At 35.4% G+C, this 18,266-nt stretch overlaps 1 long non-coding RNA gene across 2 annotated transcripts; it reads left to right on the forward strand.

Annotated features, from left to right (window-relative positions):
• The first annotated feature begins 3,115 nt into the window (after positions 1 to 3,115).
• Positions 3,116 to 6,407, forward strand: LOC134201171 (uncharacterized). 2 transcript variants are annotated; one of them, XR_009976380.1, is made up of 3 exons: positions 3,116 to 3,197; positions 3,717 to 3,830; positions 5,800 to 6,407. It is a non-coding gene; the product is annotated as an uncharacterized LOC134201171 (long non-coding RNA). The 2 variants fall into 2 exon arrangements; XR_009976379.1 differs by lacking the exon at positions 3,116 to 3,197 and adding an exon at positions 3,290 to 3,595.
• The last annotated feature ends 11,859 nt before the right edge of the window (positions 6,408 to 18,266 follow it).

Genomic DNA, 18,266 nt, shown 5'->3' on the forward strand with positions numbered 1-18,266 from the left:
ATGAGCAACTGTGACCACTCAACATTACGTGGTACCTAAGCTCGTCTGTATACTGAGGCAATAAGCAACTATACTAAAATATGTAGAAGCAACCTGTTTTCATGTCAGCATAACATGCTTAAAACCAGCGAACCTGTTTGCTAAAACATGTATAATTTATTTTCTGTTTTACGGACATAGATTCCGTGGTTTCAATTAAGCTTATGCCCAACAGCCATTGCAGTTTCCTTGATCTCTAAAACAGGTCCGATCATACCGTTTTCCCGTCTTAATATTGTTTTGACTGAACAAAACCGAATTCTATTTATAAATCATCGCTATAAAAATGATAAGCAAAATACCATGCAACAAAATCAAGGCCTCTAGGAGTACACATCACGGTTAAAAATAACAATAGTGGATATATATTTTTTTGTGTATAACCCTTTACCATTCTGTTTCTGCACTAAGCATTTCTCATTTCCCCTTTGCCATTTCATGATTCCTGTCTGATGCGAGGTTTGGACGTGGGTTGGTGAGCGACAGGAGGTTTTTAGTCGGTTCGACATAGACATGGCCCATGTCCGCATGAAAAAAAAAATCTGTTCATAATAAAATTATCAACACGTAAAAGTAAAAACACAGTAAATTCCTTATGAAAACTTTGTATTTATTTATTGTGTAAAATATCGATTTTAACTGTATTATCTATGTTTATAACAGAGTCGTCTCTGTTTAAATATGAGTGACATCTTAGGGATAGCGTTACTGAGTTATAAACCAGTGTTGCAAGTATCCAATAACATGACATTTTGAGTAAATTCTCATTGTTATAATTTTATTAATTTTGTCGTTTAGATTATAAAGTTACACATTTTAACCACCAAGAACTCATTTTTAATTTCATTCATTGATTAACTTGAACATCATAATCTTGTTTTTTTAAATAATATTTCTATCTGAAATTAAATATTTCTATCTGAAATTAATTCTTACGTTCTAATGGGAATTTCAAAATTAATTATTGTGTTAAAAATATTTCATTCAAAACATGTTTAATTTAGTACCTTCCCATTAGTCCGAACAGTTCTTTGTTCATCTATAAACATTGTTAATGTACGGAAAGTGGTTTTGAGTTGAATGTTTCTGATGTATTTAAAATTGAATTAATTGAAAAGTCGTCTTGGCCTAATGGATAAGACGTCCGGTGCATTCGTGTTGAGCGATGCACCGATGTTCGAATCTCAGGCGGGTACCAATTTTTCTAATGAAATACGTACTCAACAAATGTTCACGATTGATTTCCACGGTGAAGGAATAACATCGTGTAATAAAAATGAAACCCGCAAAATTATAATTTGCGTAATTACTGGTGGTAGGACCTCTTGTGAGTCCGCGCGGGTGGGTGCCACCACCCTGCCTATTTCTGCCGTGAAGCAGTAATGCGTTTCGGCTTGAAGGGTGGGGCAGCCGTTGTAACTGTAACTATACTGAGACCTTAGAACTTATATCTCAAGGGGGCTGGCGCATTTACGTTGTGGATGTCCATGGGCTCCAGTAACCACTTAACACTAGGTGGGCTGTGAGCTCGTCCACTCATCTAAGCAATAAAAATAAAAAATAAAAAAGACTAAGCGCAAAGTAAAGGTAATTAATACCTGTAAGTCGTTAGACACGACGCCGAAGTACTACGTTGTAGGTTGTATCCTTGTCAGTATGTCTACCACAATACAACCGTAATAACTATTAAAAATATTTCAATGAAAGAATTGTTCTTATTTGTTACAATCGTATTCCTGGGAGTTTATTCCAAGCCAATTGCCTGAAACATTAACCATGTATTTTATTCCTTCGCATTTTGGTCGGTATTTTTTGCTGTTTTCTTCAAACCGTTGCTCATGACCTAAGCTTTGATTAATGGAGCGGCTGACGATTACTACCTAAATAAGATGAACGGTAATCTAATTTATTTGATAAAATATTCCGTAAAAACATGTACAGCCCAACAATAATAAAACAACGCGATTACGAACTTTTGTACGTAAGCTTGGATTTTAATTCGATAATCAAAGTTATCGATTATTTAAGAGGCTTCTGTGTATGTATGGGAGAAGGCACACAGGCAGAAATCCAATGCGCTGGTCGGACCAAATGCGCTCCACTCTCAATACCTCAGTCCACGTTGCTATCCACAAAGCCGAGGACAGGCAGGAATGGCGCAAATAATGCAGGAGAAAGTTATTAGAGGAGGCCACGACCCTCAGCACTGAGGATTATCGACGCAAGGAGGAGGAGGCGTATGTATAGATGGGAAAAGCGAAACTTTCCTATAAACGTGTGTTTGAAGTTATCAGCTTAGCGACCCAGATAGGAGTTACACAGAGTTTCGTTTGGTTAGTAACAGACAGTATTGTCTCCACATGCATTGTCCGCGCACATTAATGATTAGTTACGACAATTGTACACGATTCGTCACAGAGAAAGTTCTTGTTACAGTGCAGGTCCCAAATTTCGCATTTGCTGCCGGGAAATTGATTTCATTTCGAGTTTCTCCCACGTAAACGTGTCGATATTCGTGCGGTCCCTCCGAATCCAAAAGTAGGGTGACAGAAAATTCTGTAGGCTTTTAACTCGGTCTAACTCTCATGCACTCAAGATATATTCTCATTAGAAAGTTTCCACCAATTTTAATAAGATTTTTTTATTAATATATGTATACATATACAATTCAGTTTGTGTTAGCAAGGTGTGGAAGGAAAGTCACGAATAAGTCGGACTGAAAGATTTACTGGATTAGGCTAAAGCTCACCCGCGACTGTAATAACGCATCTGACGTCATAATCTGACTATAATAATTGTGTTTTAAAGGTTCAAATGCTGTTTTACCGCAATGAAGACGTTACATAACCAATAAGCAAAAATTTTTATTATAATTAGCAACTTATTTATCCCAATTAGAAAATTAAACAGATTTTTAAGCGAAGACGGAGAGAGTTTTTTTGAGAAAATATTATAGAATAAGGATGTTTCGCACAACGATTTCTTTTGATTGATAGCCAGAAAGGTAATCAACTGATTAACTCACGCAAGAACAACTGGCACAAAAAATTTATTAAAAAAAATGTAATGTGACATTTTATTTGGAGTATAGCGTCTATGCCCGTGACTATATTCGTGTATTCTATGAATTATCTATGTCTGCGCCGTCTGTTTTCACAGTCAGTCTGTCATTTTATACGTTTTCGCTATACTCGTACTGGAAAACACGACTTTTGCATTTAGCCTAGCTAGCTACGTTTGTTTTGCAAATTTTCATACTGGCTGCTGGGTTTCTTAGTGTAGTTTCTAGTAGAATATATGCTAGTAAAGGCATTTATGTTCTTAAATTTATTTTTATAATCTTTTATTATATATTTTTTTTATTACCCTTGTAGGCAGACGAGCATACGGCCCATCTAATGGTGAGTGGTTACCGTCGCCCATGGACTTCAGCAATGCCAGGGGCAGAGCCAAGCTGCTGCCTAAAGCTTAATACTCTCCACAAGCCTCTTTTAAAGAAGGACATGTCATAGCGCTCAGGAAACACCGTGGAGGGGGCTCATTCCTTAGCCGGAGGGTACGTGGCAACATTGTTCTTTTAAATTTTCCGAGCTAGTTTTGGAATTTCCTATCTAGTATCCAGCTAGTTTGTCAAATTGGAATAGTTTAATCAGATTTAAAGCTTCAATCTGTTTCAGTAAGCGCAGTCACATATTTCATATCAAAACGACCCAGGAAACGACCTACAATGAAATAAGTTAGAAGTGAGCGATCCGTATCGTTTGAACGTTGATTACACAAGTGAACATGAGGTTAGTAGCTCGTATAGAATTCGAGCTGCTCTGGTGGAGAGCACGCGCGATCTCCGAGTGAACTTAATTATATAATGTTTCGTAAAATGTTATCGCGTGTTCATTTTTTATTCCTATAAATGACAAGTATGCGGTAGATCTAGATTACTGCAATACAGTGCAGTACGATGTAGATGTCGGCGCGCAGCTTGAGATATCAGTTTTGAGTCTTAATTATTGCAAGAGCGGATACCTATTGGTCACTAGAGACCATGGAGATCGCAACGTGAATTCCACCGCCTGTCTTTAGAGATAATAAATAATAGTTTTAAAAAACTAACAAAATATGCTCTTATAGAAAATCTTTGCTTTTCAGGATATTATTCAAATAACCCTTCTACTCATATCTGTTCATAAAATATTTAACTACTGATACCATGGACCCCACGCTTTTTTTACAATAATGATTTTTTCTTACAAATTTTTTAATTCAAATTTATTAAAATTAATTTTCTATTTTTTAGTTGGATTTTCTATAAAAGCGTATTTGGTTAGTTTTTTAAACTATTATTTATTTTTAATTTTTTAGTTGAATTTCAATTTTTTCAATTTTTTTTAATATTAATTTGTCATCGGTCCCTAATAAGTATACCAAATTTCGAGTTAATCCGACGTTTTGAAGTGGGTCAAAATCATGTTCAAAGATTCCGTTACATACTAACATACATACGTCCGAAACTAATAAAAGCGTATTAAAAATGGTAGTTTTTTTTAGATGGGTGGACGAGCTCACAGCCCACTTGATGTTAAGTGGTTACTGGAGCCCATTGACATCTACAGCGTAAATGCGCCACCCACCTTGAAAACTTATACGGCGTAACGGCACCACATCACGCCCTACTGCTATTAGGTATGTTTTTTTAATACACTTTGCCAAGAAATGTATCGTTATCAAATTCGCTACGTAATTAAATAATTTAAAGCTTTTCCGAAATTACACACGAAAAAGCTTTCGAAAAAGTCCCTCGAGCTCTACATAATAATATATTGTATATTTTAATATTTTGAAATTAATAATAGGCCATGATTTGACAAGATAATTCTGATTACGTGTTTGAACTTCATCGTGAGAAAGAGTTCTAAAATTCATGTGTATTCTTCATCTTTCGTAATTATTTTACAAGAAGCCTCCTATGATAAGTGTTGGTGATGATCATTTGAGATGTTCTCAACAATTGTTCAATTATTATGTACGTATTACAAACTTCTTACATAAAATATATTCTTACATAACGAATCTAAGTACAGGGTAGGATAATAAATATGTACTTAATTAGGACTGGTTTCATTCACGAGTTGTCCATGAGTTTCTGTAGTCACTTAACACCAAGCGGGCCTATAGTTAGTAAATAAAACAAAAATATCGTGGTAGTGCCATAATATAAAAACTTTAACAAAAGTTACTGTTGAAAATTATAAAAAATTTTACATACCATATTTTTAAGGTAAGCTATTGGTAAATATGTCAAATTATTCAAAAGTTAAAGATCGCAAATAGTCAGTCTTGAGCTCATATGGGCTTAACTGAAAAAAATATTATCGCTTGCAAACTTAAGAAAGAGCCTCTGTGTTGTATCGCCTTAGTTCCAAGGATTGTTACTGCGACCTTCCTGTTATTGGGATCGTTGGGTTTAGTATTTCAAGCTGTGTTCAGTATAGAAGTCATTTGGAAGATAAACCTAAGTTAGCTTCTAAAACGTTGGGAGTTCTGAATAGACCGAATCCCTACTCCAAGCCTGGATAAGAAGACTTGTACTTTACAAAGTTTTACTTTACAAAGTACTATATAGGTACTATACTACCGGATATTTCCATTTGGCTTTTTACAGAAGATACCCTTTCGGATTATCCTCAATCTTGTTCTCACAGATGGCTTGGTACCGTATTTTGATAATGCGTCTTCATCTCCTTATTATCATTACTCCACCAGGTACCGTAGCAAAGTTAATGCATAATATCTGGAACCACAGCGTAACTTCTATAGTGCGCTTTAGAATTACCTCCTTGCACGGTGTTTCTGGAGTGCTGTGACATATTCTTCTTTGAACAAGGCTTAAGGAGGGTCCTCAGCAGAGATCAACAGCTTGGCTATGCCTCTGATATTGCTAAGGTCCATGAGCAACGATGACTACGAAGGCAATAAAATAACATTGTGGTTGAGATTAAACATTTTCAACAACATTAACTTCAGTGTATTCGGATATCAGTAGACATTTTGTCCAGGCAAATACTCTAGCTAGTGGCTCATAAAAATCAGGTTGATTGTACAAGAATAACGGTGTTGAAAATTTTAATGAGTTAGGCGTTGTATCTGAATTTTAATGTACTATTGTTTTAAATTGGCGAAGTTTACGAAATAAATATTTGTTTTAGCCTGTTACAACACTACTTGAGTGCCTAAATGTTTTATTAGATGAAATGTATGTTTTGTTGTGAATTAATTGACGTTGTAACTTTAATTTTTTTATTTGAGTTTATATGCTGTTTTTTCTTAGTAGTTATTACTAAATACTAAATAAATTAATACTAAATGAATTACTTCGAAGAGTCATCATTAATTTAACATCGTAAATATATAAAAAATATCTTTTTTCCAACAAAATCTGTTAATATAAAGAAATTTAATTATTATTGTGTGTACTTACTACAGTTTCGTTCGATATATAATTTGAAAGTCAAATATAATTACTTCACTTTATCTAATGCAGAGAACAATATTTACCAATTTTTTCAATAAAAAAACTATGTTAAACACAGTACGATAATATTTGCCTTATGCTCGAAAGAACAAACAAATAGACAAATAAGTCAAGTAAAAATAATTGTTTGCATCAAATAAGCTTTTTGTAGTATTCATATGGATATTATATTTTCAATTCACAAACACACTCTTTGGAATATTTATAACAACACGTGCAGATAGATGTTTATACAGATATTTTGGTTCATTATTTACTGACAGTAAAGCTTAGTGAGAGAGTGCCTTTTGACATGATGGATGTTTCTATAGCAATTCGAGTGAGTGGTTCGCGTGTTCTAAGTAGATAGAGACTTCAGTCTTCTATCTACATTACTCTTATCATGCTACCTTTATATGTCTGTATGTGGAAAAATTAGATTTGACTCTCTAAGGACATTTTCCCACATACCTTCCAAATAAATTCTATGAAGAATCTGTATCAAAATGAAAGAAAACTAAATCTTTTTGCAAGTATCATTTTATGTATTATTACCATTAGGCGAAACTTGTTTCGTAATGTTTTGTGTAGATATGGTTCAGTGATTTTTTGGTATTTTCGTTGCTTCTTATTATGCTCACACATGTCTCAACAAATTTTAGAGTGAGAGAGAGGGAGTTTAATCCGAAATTTAAGTTTTAATCGTATCTATGACTCGAGAAAAGCGCTGCAAATATTATGGCTATCTACAAGTCCGTAATTTTTAAAATTAGAAGTGTGCCGAGATATGGCCCGCTTCAGACACTACGGCCTATCGGCCTACAAGGGCAATAAAAAAAAACGCAATGTCGTGGAAATGGTCCACTACATATATTTTTTTCTTATATATTTGGTGATAGTCTCAGTGGAGAATTTCGATAATTGTTTTAATCCTTGAAGTCGTCGTGGCCAAAAAATTAAAAGACGTCCGGCGCATTCGTAACTTGCGATGCACCACTGTTCGAGTCTTGCAGGCAGGTAACTTTCACGGTGAAGGAATATGGATTAAAAAATCAAACCCGCAAAATTATATTTTGCATAATTACTGGCGGTAGGATATCTTGTGAGTCTGCACGGATAGGTACTACCAGCCTGCTTATTTTTGCCGTGAAGCAGTAATGCGTTTCGGTTTGAAGGGTGGGGCAGCCGATGTAACTATACTGAGACCTTAGAACTCATATCTCAAGGTGGGTGGCAGCATTTACGTTGTAGATGTAAAAAAATATATCACGTTTCTCTATTATACTTCCTGAGCGTAATACTTTAATTTTTATACCGTGATACTCCAGTTTCAATAGCATTTAAAACTACAGCACATTTCAAACGAAACCACTACCATCAATTATCGTGAAGAAAAAACAAGGTTATAGAAAACGTCTAATAGAGATATGCGCATACATGTATCATTTCGTAAACGTATAAAACAATTAAAATCAATTGTAAAAGCAGCAATATTAAGTTTTACGTAAACATTGCATTCATCATCTTGCGTGTTAGCGAATTAAGAAGACATTTATATTCATACGTTTTGCTTGTAAGTTTCGACCCTAAAATAATTCGGCACGTGTTTTAGCAATTTTTAATGACAGGCGGTATTTATTAGTCGTTGCCAAATAGTAATTCGGGTGCATAAAATTTCGGAGTTTTGTTTCAAAATTTTACAACGGTTTTCTAGTGACGTATGTCAGTATTACAATGTAGAAGTTTTATTCTGTCAAATTATTGAATACCTACTAGCGGTCCCGCAGTAGTCGAAATTCCACTATAATTAATTGAAATTATAAGTTTAATGTATTTTTAAGTCATAATTTTTTTTAAATATTAGCATTCTGCACTCCTTCTCTATATTCTCTATAAGTGTGGGAAATTTCATACTCCTCCGTCCGCGCAATTTTCATATAAAGGGATACATAGTTTTTGCTTCACGTATTAATATATAGATTTACCAGTAGTAGTTTTAAATGCCACTAGTACTCTTTTTCGGGAGGTTTTAGTCAGTTCGACCCCGACATGCCCCGCCTACTATCCCCAGTGGAGGGCGGAAGTCTGACGATTTCCTCCTGACTAAAAAAAATACTATTTCTCAACGGAAGGCATAGTGCCGGTAAATGCAAAAAACAGCTACACTCGGACTTTGGTAATATTAGGAAAATTAACTAAGGATAAAGTTTTTGTTTTTTAATACAAATTTATTTCAATTTACAAAAAGATATAAGAAAATTTAAAAATAAGAATCACTATGTAAGAAAAATGTGTAGTTTGTCGCATATACATTAATTAAACACTAACAACATTTCATTGGTCAGGCATGATGTTGTGTGTCCGCAGGGGTGGGAAGATAGTACTATCGCGCCAATTACACATGCATCCATCAAAACATGAAGACTTTAAAGTAATAAAACTACAGTCAATCATCATTATCCTGCCCTTCACCCAGTCACCTAGGATCGACGCAACATGTTTTATCCTTCCCTACTCCTCTATCATATACAATTTCTTCGCTCACTCCCCTCTTACACATTTCGTCTTTTACGCAATCTATCTATTTCTTCTTAGGTCTACCTCTTCCTCTATATCCTTCCACATTCATAGTTAACACTCTCTTACCAATCTCATTTTCATTTCGTCTCATCACATGTCCATACCATTAAACTACAACCAATATTTATTTATATTCCAAATCGTGCCCGTAAAGTTCACTATTTTAACTACTTTAGCAGTTTATGGTACGTTCCTACCTAGACATGCCATTTCAATTAATAAAGTCCATTAACTACGTAAACTTATCTTAATCGAAGTTTATTCGCAAGGAAGCCTTTACGAAAAAAACAATTTCGTTCTCCCGGCCGGTAATAGCCACGTTAGGCGACTAAGAACACGGGCGAAGTACCTCGTTTCACATAAATTACTAGTTACGGGGGTGCGTAATACTCTATCCGAAGGCTTGAATGAATCTGGAAGTAATTTACCAAGATTGCCCCTATCCACATCAACAATACACTTTAGCGATTTTTGTGGTAAGACGTTGTAATGAGACTGTTTTGCGTAAGCTCATTATAATAATTAGTACAACATAATTCAGATAAATTTATAGTTATACACTGGCATCAGGGTGCTTACCTAGTTTTTTTTTTAATTCTAGGCTAAACTACATTCCGTCGTTTTAATAACCATGAAAATAAAGTTTTAATAATTACAATGGTTTTTTTCTAAGGCATCGATATCCTTCTATCCTGGCGCTTACACTTACGTTGAGTGTCTAATTACTACATAAGTAATTCTCTACGACATATATAATATGTTGTGGCGAGTAGTCATCATACAACGCAACATAATTGACAAATGCCTGAATCTCGCTTACGACATTTTCAAGATAAGCTTCCATATATACCTAGTCAGGTCATAAGTATTGTCACACAGTAAAAACTTTTCTTTTAGAATGCTGGCCACAAAAAAGTTTATTGAATTCGAATTTCGAGTTGTTCATGAAAATAAAAATAGTATACATTTAGAATTTCACTCATTTTTAAATATGGAGTGGACGCTTAAAGAAGACCGTGTGGCAGTTATTGCGTTGCATCGTTGCGGTTACGCGCCAATTCAAATTTTTAACATACTGTAAAATTTGAATACAACCAAAAGATTCGTTTATCGTACCATCAAACGATACAATGAAGACTCTAGTGTAGATGACAGGTCAAGAAGTGGTCGCCCTCGGTCTGTTAGGACTCCAGCAGTGATAAAAGCTGTGAAGGCGCGAATTCAAAGAAATCCCAAACGTAAGCAGAAACTGTTGGCCCTTCAGATGGGGTTAAGCAGAACCACGGTGAAAAGGGTGTTAAATGAAGACTTAGGGCTTCGGGCATATCGAAGAAAAACAGGACATCGTTTGAATGCTCGTCTAATGGACCTGAGACTGACGAGATGCCGCGCTTTGTTGAAGCGGTACGCAGGAAAAAAATATCGGGAAATTCTTTTTTCGGATGAAAAAATTTTTACCGTAGAAAAGAGCTACAACAAACAAAATGATAAGGTGTACGCACACAGTAGTGAAGAAGCGAGCAACCTTATTCCGCGTGTCCAACGAGGTCATTTTCCATCCTCGCTCATGGTATGGTTGGGAGTTTCTTATTGGGGCTTAACAGAGGTACATTTTTGTGAGAAAGGTGTAAAAACGAATGCAGTTGTGTATCAAAATACAGTCCTGACGAACCTTGTGGAACCTGTTTCTCATACCATGTTCAATAACAGGCACTGGGTATTCCAACAAGATTCGGCGCCAGCTCAAAGAGCGAAGAGCACACAAGACTGGCTGGCGGCGCGTGAAATCGACTTCATCCGGCACGAAGACTGGCCCTCCTCTAGTCCAGATTTGAATCCGTTAGATTACAAGATATGGCAACACTTGGAGGAAAAGGCGTGCTCAAAGCCTCATCCCAATTTGGAGTCACTCAAGACATCCTTGATTAAGGCAGCCGCCGATATTGACATGGACCTCGTTCGTGCTGCGATAGACGACTGGCCGCGCAGATTGAAGGCCTGTATTCAAAATCACGGAGGTTATTTTGAATATACTTCAGTGTCATAACAATCTATGTTTTGTTAAGTTCATTTTGGTATATTAATGGTTACATAATGAATAAACTTGTTTCAATTATTTTACATTAAACATGTGACAGAATTTATGACCTGACTATGTATAAGTTCTAGACAACAACATTCCCAACACGTGATTACGGATCCTCCCGATCCATTAAGGGTGCTTTTAGGTACCACAAGCACCGGTCACCGTTCTCGTCGAACTCGTCGCTTGCGGCGAAGGGCTCGACGAGCGAATTAACCCACAGACACAGCCCACTGAGTTTCTCGCCGGATCTTCTCGCGGGTGTGGGTCGCGTTTCCGATCCGGTGGTAGATTCTGCGAAGTACGGCTCTTGCTAGGGTTCGTTATAGCAACGTTGTCAGGTTTGAGCCCCGTGAGCTCACCGACTAGTTAAGGTTACGCTGAAATAGTCTCTCAAAGCTATCAGCTTAGGTAGGACAAAAAAAACAACATTCGGACCGTCGGTCTACCAAGGAATATCGCCCGCCCGTTGGAAGATCTTCTTTTTGACGAATATACCAAAAAGGTAATAAATTCGCTACAAATGCAATGATCGCTTCGAAAATCATTCAGGTTATTTTGATAAACAATAATATAATGAGTATGTTATTTGTAGTCATGATCAATCATTCTCACTAGTCTCCCTTCACACGTTATACGTTAATTAACATTCATAATGATGTTTACATAATCGTTATTTACTCTCATGTGTTGTGCCGAATTCGAGCAATGAATTATTAATGTCATCAAGCTACAAACAAATTCAACCCAGCTAAAAACGTGCATGTTAAACTTTCTTATGTCGTCGGGGTTAATTTACTTTTGATTTGGTTTAAATGAATAACACACAAAATTCTCAGTCGTTTTTAAAGCTATTTTGCTCTAAAAACGGCTCCAAGTATGCTTTGGGTATAAATTATTTATCTATACTAATATTATAAAGAGGAAAGATTTGTTTGTTTGTTTGTTTCGAATAGGCTCCGAAACTACTGGACCGATTTGAAAAAATCTTTTTCCATTAGAAGCCGACATTGTCCCTGATGAACATAGGCTACTTTTTTTAATATATTTTTTTTTTTTTTTGGTTTCTTATGTGTTTTAATGTTTCCGAAGCGAAGCGAGGGTGGGTCGCTAGTTTTATATATTTTTAAATACAGTTTTACTGATATTCTACAAGTTTATAAATATTGAAAACATTGAAAGAGGTTCATTGAGTTCACCTAATAGACAAATCATCGAAATAGTTTTAAGATTTCGTGACTTCCGTCTGTGACCACGAGAACTGTAAAATATTTCAAACATTGGACAATTTAAAACCTGAGATTATACTGTTAAAGCAGCTCTAATTATTATAAACAATATTGTTTGACGGGTTCATACAATGATTTTCACATGTAATTAGTTGCTGAATTAGTTAAACTATACTGAGACCTTAGAACTCATATCTCAAGGTGGGTGACGGAATTTACGCTGTAGATATCTATGGGCTCCGGTAACTACTTAACACCAGGTGGGCTGTGAGCTCGTCCACCTATACAATAATATCCAATAAATAAAAGCAAAAAAAAGTTGCCGATATTTCGGCACTAGACATAGGTAAAACTGGGGTTTGTCTACCTCTGTCTAGACTAAACAAATTTGTGTGCTTTCAGTTAACCATGATAAGGGCGCTTACGGGAGTTTTTTTTTTGTGAAGAAAAGATTTCTAGTAGCCCTGAGGTCTTTTCAGTTTTACCAGGTGGGCGAACAAGGGCTCAGCCAGGAGAGGAACTTACGACAACGCCGAAACATCGGGAACTCATAAAAATGGTAAGGGCCCGTGAAATAATGGTTATTATTGTATAAGCCGTACCCAATATCGCCAAGTAAAATGTCTCAGATGTACAAATAGACTGACAGACGGACTGAATCAAATGAATACCCCTTTTTCTTCAATATAGCTACTGAGCCCTAAAAGAACAAAACAAAAACAACTTCTCTTTGTACTCTAAATAATATTGTTGTGTTGCTCAAGTCTATAATAATCACGGAATAGATAAATAAGGTTGGAATGGTAATGTAGGCGGGGCAAGCGTGCCACAGTTATGATTATACAAACATAACTCGACCGATTCTTTCATTCACCGCGTTTAGTGCGCTTCGGACTACTTGGGCGACCAGATCTCCGCTTTATAGTGCCGTGTTGTGCAATTATAACTAGTAAAACAAAAAATCAGACCTCAAGTATAGAGCGAGGAGGTATATCTTTCGATCGGTAAGTCGAAATTACCATTTAATTACAATATTATTTGTCTAAAACATAAAAATATACTGAGCATTATGAAATTCCAAACATTAACAATATTATTGCAGCAAGTTATAAATAGCATACATTGCGCGATGTGTACTCGCCAAATGAACGCAATGACCAAGTCAGCTTCCAATGTACTACATGCATTGCGTTCTCTACACTTCAATCTTTGAAATTTCGGCCTTTGCCCTGATTGGCCGTGGTGCATTTTGTCGATAGTGACTAATAGTGAGGTGACCATGTGGTGAAATAAAATCATCGACAGAATTCTCGACTATATTTACATTTGACATGGATAATTTTTGCATTATTTTATATTTAATTAATGATACGTGATACTTAGTGAGACGTATTTTGAGTAAAATAAATATGTATTATTATTATTGAATTATTATCATTGAATTAATGTGAAGGTATAATATAAAGGGACATGTAGATCTCTCATTTACGGGTATTTACTATATTGTCTAAGACGTATTAAAATCTAAGTAAAATGCTATTTGACTTATGCAGTAAATTAAAAATTTTAGGTTTCCTAAAGAACCTAACGCCAGGGAACAATGGATTGACGTGACAGGTAGAGGAAACTGGAGACAAAGACGAGTACTATTTGCTCTAAACATTTTACTGAAAATGATTTTACCATAAAAAAATCAGAATACACTTAAATTCATTCGCAATTAATAGTAAGCGCCAACTGCTTAACAAATACGTTTTATTCCAGGAACAGTGACTATTTGTAATTAATAAAAGTAAAATAGTTTTCTTTTTCAATATTTATTTCATGTTTCATTTTCTCCATTCATTCATCAGATAATTTATCGATAAAGAATATCGATTTTATCAAGCACTAGCGTGTATGAACATTTTTATTGCCTTTTTGCATGTGTGAGTGTGTATGCCTACGGGTGTTTTGTGCTAATTTGCGAACGAATATCTGTCCTGAGATTTATGTGTGGGTGTTTTTGTTGTGTGCGAAATACTTGTAATCACAGTATGTGTATGTGTAGAAATTAAAATAGTGGGGATGAAGCGGCGACACTGGTTCTAATACAAAATTAGAGCAAAGGCCTTTCCAACCTTATTTATCTATTCCGTGATAATAATGGTCCAAAATCAAGATGTATATTAATTTTCGTACTACGAGTACGTATGACATATCGACTCATCCGCAGAACAAAGTCCGATGTGATCATAGAGCAAAAACGAGTTATATAGCTAGGCGAAATAAGGGATACGAACTCTACGGACGTGTGTTTTTGGAATTTTTGTATCTCATTTAGTTTCGGAAATATATAATTGAATAACGTTCTATCTGTCGTTAGCTCCGCATAAAAACGTACGGAGTGATCAAGCGCCGGCCCGCACGGAGCGGCCGCACTGTTCGTTCGTCAGTCCGGCCGCTGTTCGTTGGACTTGTTGGAGAGAGGGCGTCTTTGTGTCAAGCGCTTAGGTTTTTACTGTTTGATTTTAAATTAATAATGTAACACGTATTTTGCTCGATAAAAAATATTTTTACACATCACGATCACGGAAAATGTTGAATATGCTTAAGGCTGATACAGAAGACCCTGACCTTAGTTCATCATTTTCTAATGTAGCCGCTGTTTATATGGAGAAACATATAAATAATATTAAGTTGCCAACTTTTCAGTTTTATTATTTCATAATTCACACGCTATTAAGTTCTAAATTAAAAAATATTATCTATATTGCTTTTTTGTTTCAATAAGTGCTTGTAGTCGATCGATGTTTTTATAAGACGTTTTTTGACGAATAGGTAATGAAACGCATTTTTAATGCAAAAACACAATTGGCGTAATGCATATTCACAGGAGTAATCAATCTTTCTATAATAATTAACTGTTAAAAATAAAAGCGTTATGAAATATTAGGACGATATTTTACGAACACTATTGAACCTCTAAGCGGTCTATGTGAATATGGGACATTTTTTAACGAACTCTGTGACGCGATTTGTTGGTTCGTTAGTAAGATGAGACGTTGTTACTGGTATAATGAAATCAGTTAGGACGTTAATCGTGTAAAAAAGTTGTTAAATATAACGATTTTTTAATTAAATTTTGTTAAATTATTTCTGTATAATTAAATTGTTTTGCAAAACACATAAATATAAATAGTATTTTATAAATTGTCATAAAAATATGAGTTTTTTTAAATTTTAAGTTGTAAATGATGATGATACCTGTAAGACATACAAACGTCACCTTTGCCTCCTGGACCAGTAGACATCAGTCAGGTACTAGCTGATGTATTGGAAAAATGCTACATGAAGATAGTGGGACCAAGGAAATTACCTGCGACAGCTCAGTACCTAATCTCGTGCCTGATGTATCTGCCTTGGATGCTTACAGCAACCAACCTAGTATATTTTCTTTGAGAGTGCGTTTAAGTTACGAAAATTTACCACATATACAGCTTGAAGATTTAGAAGATCACCACAGATGTACTCCGTTCAATTTGGAACTGTCAGTACCAGCACTCATGCAATCTCCTACTAATAACCATTCGATCTGCAACACCGTATTCTGCCCTAATCATGTATCATGACCCTGAAAAATACAACACTAAAGCCATAAAAGAACGCCAGTATCGTGACATTGTCAACTCAAACTTCAATCTAGGTTTTCATACTCCCAAAAAGGATTAGTGCGAGGAATGTCACGTTTTTCGATTGAATAAAAATCCAACTGACCAAGACAAAGAAGCTTTTCAATAACACTAGACAAATAAGAAGGCAAGACATTTAAAAAGCCTAGATAAAAAACGATGCTGAGGAGTCAAACGGAAACATGGTTACTGCTGTTTGATTTTGAAAAGTTTTACAGTGTCCTCTAAGCAATATAAATATATTTTACTATAACGGAAAGCTATCTTCTTTTAACTTTACGGTTTTTGATATGGGTAAAAAGAAGACCATTTGCTATTTGTGGGATGAATCTGTGGAAAAACGTGGAGCAAACGAGGTAAGCAGTTGCCTCTTAAATTTAATACAGACTAATGTTGAACAAGGGACCAAGGAGTTCCGCTTTTGGTCAGACAATTGTGCTGGCCAAAATTGTAATCGCTTTGTATATTCATTATACATTTATGCCCCAAAAAGTTCAACATATACATTACACACCGGTTTTTACAGAAAGGGCATACCCAAAATGAGGGGGATAGTATCCACTCTGTCATCAAGAGAGCTTCTCAAACCAAAACTATATATACCCCTCATTAATGGCGTTTATTAGTAAGATGGGCCAAGAATGAAGGAGAACCCTATGTTGTTCGAAACGTAACCCAGGATGACGTATTCGACTTTAAAAGTCTTGTTAATATTAAGGTTTGGATCAAAGACATTAAGGGCAAGAAGATTAACTGGAATAACATCCCAACAAATTTGTTTTTTAAATATGATCTAACTCAACCTGATTATAATATTTTAGTAATTCGTAGTAATACGAGGAACTCGGTACAAGCTGAACTAAAAGCTGCATATTCTGGACCTATTATGATTCCTGCTGCGAAGTATAAAGATTTAATGGATATGTGCCGCTCAGAACTTATTCCCTTAGAGGAACTCCATACTTTAACTCTTTGCCACATCACATAACTGTTACTGCTTCTGAAGAATCGGATGATAATCTATCGGAATAATTTTATTTAGTGTCTGCTTCCTCTTTTTAGAGCTGAATTCTTCCTACTAATTTAGCGAAGCAATGTTATTTATAATATTTAATGTTTGTCTACATGCCATTTCATTGCTATTAAGTATGTGCACCTGTTATAAGTCTAGGTTACTATGTAAGACTGATTGATTAATTATGAAGGCTGATTATTATAGATTAGTGATTAGTAGATTAGTTCTACGATTAGTGAGTAGATAGATTACTGGTGGTAGGACCTCTTGTGAGTCCGCACGGGTAGGTACCACCACCCTACCTATTTCTACCGTGAAGCAGTAATGCGTTTCGGTTTGAAGGGTGGGGCAGCAGTTGTAACTATACTTGAGACCTTAGAACTTATATCTCAAGGTGGGTGGCGCATTTACGTTGTAGATGTCTATGGGCTCCAGTAATCACTTAACACCGGGTGGGCTGTGAGCTCGTCCACCCATATAAGCAATAAAAAAAAACTTTGAGACTGCTGATTTTAATATTGTTATTATAAAAAAAAATAAGTTTTATTATCTTCGTCCGTGTCTGCGTCCTGCAATGTTCTAATTGATACATGAATCTGTAAGTTTTTTTGTAATTTTTAGTGTTATGATTGCTGTTTATGATGATTCTTTATACCAGTTTTGAGATTTTTTCACTTAATAAACGTTTTTAAATAATTACTATCTTTTTTATTTAGTTATATAGGAGGGCAGTGATTATATGAGGAACGTTATGTTTAAATATTTCAAGGTTGTTATTTACGTAGGACTCATTAGTAGTTAGTAATTCCAAAGAAAACCGACTCATGTTAATATAGAACGTCATTTAATTTACGTGTCCATAAAACAACGTGTAACGTTCACTAAGGACCCTCGCTGTTTTGCCATAAAACGTCTTATGTTAATATAGAACTCACTATCTCCAGAAATAAAATAATAACAGTTATAAACTACACAGTATTTAACAAAGCTGAGACGTAGTAACAACATACCAAAAAATTTAAACATCAAGTCGCACCGTTTAAAAGTTACACAAGTCAACAACTTCTATAACCTCTACTGAAAACTATCAATCCTACAGATAGGACTATATTCTGCGGATGAGTCGATATTATTGAAACGT

This window comes from Bombyx mori, chromosome 23 (genome assembly GCF_030269925.1).
Source record: "Bombyx mori chromosome 23, ASM3026992v2".
Taxonomy (NCBI): domain Eukaryota; kingdom Metazoa; phylum Arthropoda; class Insecta; order Lepidoptera; family Bombycidae; genus Bombyx; species Bombyx mori.